The following is a 7200-nucleotide window of genomic DNA, read 5'->3' on the forward strand; positions in this document are numbered from 1 at the left end:
CACACACACACACACACACACCACACACACACACGCGCATAGCCACATGTTGTGGAGATACCAACACTCACTCTGGAGTTCCAAACATCCAGGATCAGGACGGCAGCTGACATCAACACCAAACTGTCCAACTGTGGACAGAGTCCAGCCTGTGTGTCTGTCCGCCCAGAAGAGGACGGAGTCAGAGCTGTGTCTGAACTGTCAGGATCCTCTCTGGGTGAACCCGAACCCGAACCCGAACCCGAACCCGTTTCTCCCTGTAAGCTCCAGCTGAGCGCTGCACCTGGCTGTACTTAGACACATGCTAATAATCTGACGTCAGTCGTTTTGGCGCTTTTCATACGAAGCATAGAATGAAAGAAGCGGCCGGAGACGGAGGGACGGAGGTCCTCGGCTCCACCCGCAAGGAGCAGTTCGTTCACAGGAGGGTCTCCTGCTAAACTCAGCAAGTGACACCAAATAGAGACGGAGGGAACCCACCTGAGGAAGATGAAGAACCGGACAGAGGAACGTTTACCTCCACAAAGAAAGAATGAAACCCGACCAGCGTACTTGGCGACGGCCCGGTGTGTTCATGACGACAGCATCTGTCGGTTTTCATCTCATCCTTTCCTTAAAGCTCGGGTCGGCGATCTTGGAAAACTAGCATGCAGCATCTCCCCAAGGCTCCGCCCAGCTCCCGCCCCATTGGAGGAGCTCCCGTTGGGAGCGAGCGCACTGGACGCGGAAGCGCCGCGCACAGAGTTTGTGATGGCCTCCAGTGTTGTGAACCTTTCTGACTGTCTGCACACAACGCTCATGGCAGCGCAGCGCGCCGCTCCCTTCCTTCTATTTTTCACGGGAGCCGCGAGCGGCGAGAGCGCCTTGGCTCTGAACCAGGGCCAGCGCACGCCACTGAAATGTACGCAGGGGGCTGGTAGAACGGCGAAGGGATCTGATTGGTTCCTGAAGAGCGGTCTGCGCCTTCCGATTGGTCGGAGTTTTTACTGTCCTGTGGCCGCTACAGTGGTCAGATTTTTTCCGCACCTTTTTCCGTCCACATAATGTACTGACTTCTCCCAGGGGGGAGGAGCGTTTCACTCAGGATGACAGGAAGTGCTGTTGGACAACACCGTCTACCTCAGCTTTAAATGTTGATTAAAACGCAGCATCAGTGTTTGTAGGGGGCAGCGAGCAGGAAGTGTCAGAGAAGAGAGTCGTTGGCGTGAAGCCAGTTTATACAGCAAGTCGCAGCATTAAACTGTGGAAAAGGTTCAAATGGAAGTACAGGATGATCTAGACTAGAACCGTGGTAAAACTGCTGGAACCTGTTCTGTCTCTCAGTGCTGAGTATAAAACTGAGTGACTTCCAGCCTCCTGGGTCCGTGTACCTCTCGGACATTCGATTTTCGTTTTGTTTTGGGAAATCCAAAATCGGGAAACGAGCCGACTTCCGTTTCCCGATTTGATGTTGGGAAACAAAATACGGGAGACGGTCCGTTTCCCGTTTCTCGTTTGGAAATTGAAAATCGAAAAACGAAAAACGAGCCTTCATCTGATTTCTAATTATGCGTTTATCAAACAGAAGTCGGGAAATAAAATACGGCCATTATTTAATTCAATCATTTTTCAAGTTTGCATTGCCAGAAAACCGGAAGTCGAGCTTTCTCTTCTTCTTCTTCTCCTACTACTTTGCTTCGCCCTCTTTTCCTCTGCTTCGCCATTCTCAACAACGAACAATAAAAAACGTGCATTTTCTTTAAAAATGTTGCTGACCTCAACTGGGGATATCACAGGACAGTGGAAGGAATACTTCGAGGACCTCCTCAATCCCGTCGCCACGTCTTCCGTGGAGGAAGCAGAGGCTGAGGTCTCAGAGGTGGACTCGTCCATCACCCAAGCTGAAGTCACCGAGGTGGTTGGTAAGCTCCTCGGTGGCAAGGCACCGGGGGTGGATGAGATTCGCCCTGAGTACCTCAAGTCTCTGGATGTGCAGGGACTGTCTTGGTTGACACGTCTCTGCAACATCGCGTGGCGGTCGGGGACGGTGCCTCTGGATTGGCAGACCGGGGTGGTGGTCCCCCTGTTTAAAAAGGGGGACCGGAGGGTGTGCTCCAACTATAGGGGGATCACACTCCTCAGCCTCCCCGGGAAAGTCTATTCCAGGGTACTGGAGAGGAGGATCCGACCGATAGTCGAACCTCGGATTCAGGAGGAACAATGCGGTTTTCGTCCTGGTCGTGGAACAGTGGACCAGCTCTATACCCTCCATAGGGTGCTCGAGGGTTCGTGGGAGTTTGCCCAACCAGTCCACATGTGTTTTGTGGATTTGGAGAAGGCATTCGACCGCGTCCCTCGTGGTGTCTTGTGGGGGGTGCTCCGGGAATACGGAGTCCGGGGCCCCTTGTTAAGGGCCGTCCGGTCTTTGTATGACCGGAGTAGGAGTCTGGTCCGCATTGCCGGCAGTAAGTCGGACCTGTTCCCGGTGCATGTTGGACTCCGGCAGGGCTGCCCTTTGTCACCGGTTTTGTTCATCATTTTTATGGACAGAATTTCTAGGTGCAGCCAGGGGTCGGAGGGGTTCCGGTTCGGGGACCACAGGATTTCATCTCTGCTTTTTGCAGATGATGTTGTCCTGTTGGCTTCATCGAACCAGGACCTACAGCATGCACTGGAGCGGTTCGCAGCCGAGTGTGAAGCGACAGGAATGAGGATCAGCACCTCCAAATCCGAGGCCATGGTCCTCGACCGGAACAAGGTGGCTTGCCCTCTCCAGGTAGGTGGAGAGACCCTAGCCCAGGTGGAGGAGTTTAAGTATCTTGGGGTCTTGTTCACGAGTGGGGGACGGATGGAGCGTGAGATTGACAGGCGGATCGGTGCAGCGTCTGCAGTGATGCAGTCGTTGTATCGGTCCGTTTTGGTGAAGAGGGAGCTGAGCCGAAAGGCGAAGCTCTCGATTTACCGGTCAATCTACGTTCCCACCCTCACCTATGGTCATGAGCTTTGGGTCATGACCGAAAGGACAAGATCCCGGATACAAGCGGCCGAAATGAGCTTCCTCCGTAGGGTGGCTGGGCGCTCCCTTAGAGATAGGGTGAGGAGCTCAGTCACCAGGGAGGAGCTCAGAGTAGAGCCGCTTCTCCTCCACATCGAGAGGAACCAGCTGAGGTGGCTCGGGCATCTGTTCAGGATGCCTCCTGGACGCCTCCCTGGGGAGGTTTTCCGGGCATGTCCCACCGGGAGGAGACCCCGGGGAAGACCCAGGACACGCTGGAGAGACTATGTCTCTCGGCTGGCCTGGGAACGCCTTGGGATCCTCCCGGAAGAGCTGGAGGAAGTGTCTGGGGACCGGGAAGTCTGGGCATCCCTGCTGAGACTGCTGCCCCCGCGACCCGGCCCCGGATAAGCAGTAGAAAATGGATGGATGGATGGAGAAATGTGCCTCTGCTCACAAAAGGTTGACAAACACAGCCGAGTGTGTGCCGGCCGTGGAGCTGGAGTCCAGAGTTTCCTTCGTTTCCAACGTATGAATCATTTTTCAGCAGAGCTTCAGTGTGTCCGTCTGGTTCATACCACAATATATCAGCATAAAGCAGTATAAACATGTATTTATGAGCCCCGCCTTCGTCTCATAGACCCCCATGTTATCCGAAAAAGCCGGTCAGCTTCAGCCAATAGGCTTCGAGCTTCCGCCTTGTCCTGCTGTCAGTCAGCTGGAGCAGCCAGAGAGCACGGCGCTCGCCCAGCAGGGGGGAGTTAGCTCTGCAGATATATCCACCGTCTGCTGGACGTCCAGCGGAAACAGCTGAACATGGAGGATGCTGCAGGACTGGAGGCTCTCACTTTCACCCCACAGGTAATAGGGTGCACAATTAAAGGGGCGTGGCTTGGTCGCTCATGAGAGCAGAGGGAGGGCGGAGCCTCCAGACGTTGGATTAAAAAAAACCTCTCTTTCAAAACTCCGGACACGAGCTCTAAGAGGAACTCAAAGCTTCATCAGCTGAACTTTGACCTTCTGTCCACATGTCAGCTCTGATTTGACCCGAAGCACAAAGATTCTGAGTGTGGATGTAAACGGTGCAGCTGGGGTTATCTCCACCCATGATGGAGCCCCTCCACCCTCCACCCTCCACCCTCCTGGACCGGGCACCAGACGGAGGAGGAACCATGTCGCCCCCTGCTGGACAAAAACTAATCAACCATTTTCCAGCCGCTTGGAAACGTCAAGCTGGAATGAAGCGTTTTCAGATGTGGAAGTGGAGAAAAGCTCCTTTAAAACTCGCTAAACCGCGAGTCTCCTCTCAGAGCTGGACCTCTCTCTACCAGGTATCAAACACAGGCGGTGGAGGACACTGAGCAGGACCCCCAGGACCCCCAGGACCCCCAGGACCCCCCAGGACCCCCCAGGACGCCCTGCTGCAGCTCATTCAGAGAAACGCGCAGTTTGATGAGTGAATCGGTCTTTATATCAACCGAATGCAAAAGTCGGGCTGATTGAGACAAAAAGTCCTCTTCAGGATGTCGCTGCTGGACTCACCTGCTGCAGCTCCTGACGGCTGGGTCCACCTGGAGGGACCGTCCACAAAAACCCGGCTGTCCCCCGAGGACAAGTCCAGAACCCTCCGGAGCCCAGAGTCCACGGTCCCTGCGGTGGTCCGGGGAGGTTCCTTCTTGTATCGTCTCCCGTGCAGCTTCCGGGCTCTGATTCGGTCCCTCAACGCAAAACACAAACCGTCGGTTTCGTTTCTGAATCGGTGATGCGTTCAGGAGCTCCCCGGACTTTTCCCTTCCTGTAAACACTCCTGTTTATTTCCGGCGGATTATCAGAATGTCAGAAATGTCTCCTCTTCCGGCCGGAGCTGCGGTGACCTCCTGCACCGACACGGAAACCTTCATTACTTTAGCTGCGTTTGTCATTTCTGTTTTACTTCAGATTAACGACTCAGCCTGAGATCAACTCATGACTCCTCTAAAGTTTTGCTGTGGAAAGAGACGGAAGCTGCTCGTCCTTCTACCAGCAGGTTCAAACCGCTGTCAAATTCATTGTTATTTGGGAAAAAGTTTGAGCACGTTCATGTCGTCCCACACGTGTGCTGAAAAAACACCCATGTAGTAAAACTACAGCTTCAAACTATATTTTCAAACTTTTCCCAGTCATTGAAAATGTGTCACAGCACAGAATTACCTTCCATTAAAAGATTTATACCTTATTTTTTTTTACTTTTAAAGAAATTACCGACCGACCCGCTGACCTGGGACTGCGCCGGCGGCAGTCTGATGAGGGCCAGACTCCTCCGAGGCGTTCCCAGGCCAAGAGACAGGCTCCCCATCCTGTCCCAGTCTGTCAGGTCCTCCTCCTGGTGGGACGTGTCCACAACTCGTCCCCAGGGAGGCGCCATCCTCACCGGATGCTGCTGCTCCTCTGGGAGTGGAGGAGAGGCGGCTCCGCTCACAGCTCCTCCCTGCTGACGTAGCTCCTCCCCCTGGTGATGTAGCTCCTCCCCTGGCGATGTAGCTCCTCCCCCTGGTGATGTAGCTCCTCCCCCTGGTGACATAGCTCCTCCCTGGTGATGTAGTTCCTCCCTGCTGACGTAGCTCCTCCCCCTGGTGACGTATCTCCTCCCCCTGGTGACGTAGCTCCTCCTCCCTGGTGATGTAGCTCCTCCCCCAGGTGACATAGCTCCTCCTTATTGGTGACGTAGCTCCTCCCCCTGGCGATGTAGCTCCTCCCCCAGGTGATGTAGCTCCTCCCCCTGGTGATGTAGCTCCTCCCCCTGGTGATGTAGCTCCTCCCCCTGGTGATGTAGCTCCTCCCTGCTGACGTAGCTCCTCCTCCCTGCTGACGTAGCTCCTCCCCCAGGTGACGTAGCTCCTCCCCCTGGTGACGTAGCTCCTCCCCCTGTCTCTACAGAGGAAGCTCATTCGCCGATGTTCTCTTGCTCTTTTCTTTTCCATCAATCTGAAGGTCCACCAGGAGGCACCAGACAGGAACCCGTTCAAGGATCAGAGCTTTCACTCAGAGAATTTCAGATTAAAGGGTTTTTTCCACTGAGGAGAAACACAAAAGCAGCAACCGTGACATCAAGTCCAGAAGATTTACAAAAAGAAAAGGACTTTTCCTGGAGACCTGCTGGATCAGGTCCTGGTGGACCTGCTGGATCAGGTCCTGGTGGACCTGCTGGATCAGGTCCTGGTGGACCTGCTGGATGGTGTCCTGGTGGACCTGCTGGATCAGGTCCTGGTGGACCTGCTGGATCAGGTCCTGGTGGACCTGCTGGATGGTGTCCTGGTGGACCTGCTGGATCAGGTCCTGGTGGACCTGCTGGATCAGGTCCTGGTGGACCTGCTGGATGGTGTCCTGGTGGACCTGCTGGATGGTGTCCTGGTGGACCTGCTGGATCAGGTCCTGGTGGACCTGCTGGATCAGGTCCTGGTGGACCTGCTGGATCAGGTCCTGGTGGACCTGCTCGCTGATGGAGTTGAGCGCCACCTGCCAGATGTATTTTATCAAACTGACACCCTTCAGCGTCCTGTTCCAGTGTTCAGGGCTGGAAAAGCAACACTGAGCATTAAAGGGACTTAAGGCGACTTTACAAAATGTTCCTCAGTGCTGCCGCGGTGGACGCTGGGGGAACTGCAGCCGCCAGCCGAGGCGGCGGGGAGCGCGCACACACGCTTTTTTCATTTACTCACGAGATAACGCCGATATACGAGGGCGGACCCAAAAGTTCCCAGAATTTGACTAACTTTTTATTTCTGACATTTCAAAATAAAACACCACCGTCGCCTTCAAAATAATCTCCATCCGCATTAATGCAGCGCTCCAGCCGTGTCTCCCACTTCACCAATGCGTCGTCAGACTCGTACGTAGAGTCATTCAGGGCCGGCTGTGATTTGTCTGTCCCCTCCTCCACATCTGCAAACCGCTGTCCCTTCAGCTGCTTCTTCAACCTGGGGAACAAGAAACAGTCCCTGGAGGCTTCATCTGGAGAATCAGGCGGATGGGAGAGGAGATTCATCTCATTCTTCTCCAGAAACGGCGTGAGGCGCAGCGCCGTGTCCGCTGGCGCTCTGTGGTGGTGGATCAACCGGCTCCACTCCGCCACGACGCTCTGCTTCCTCCTCACATCCTCACGGAGCGTCTGAGGACTTCCTGTAGTAGTCCTGGTTTACAGTCTGACCTGGAGGGACAGACTCGCTGTGGACGAGACCCTGGACAGC

The 7200-nt window shown here is 54.7% G+C and overlaps 1 protein-coding gene across 1 annotated transcript in view; it reads right to left on the reverse strand.

The window, feature by feature from the left end:
- rnf213b (ring finger protein 213b) overlaps nt 1-4787 on the reverse strand; it is a 127547-nt gene extending 122760 nt beyond the window's left edge. The window contains exon 1 of the mRNA XM_030087589.1: nt 4517-4787. The gene's annotated coding sequence lies outside the window, so the exon portion shown is untranslated. The remainder of the gene's footprint in view (nt 1-4516) is intronic.
- Nucleotides 4788-7200: the final 2413 nt, after the last annotated feature.

This window comes from Salarias fasciatus, unplaced genomic scaffold, assembly GCF_902148845.1.
Source record: "Salarias fasciatus unplaced genomic scaffold, fSalaFa1.1, whole genome shotgun sequence".
NCBI classification, from domain to species: domain Eukaryota; kingdom Metazoa; phylum Chordata; class Actinopteri; order Blenniiformes; family Blenniidae; genus Salarias; species Salarias fasciatus.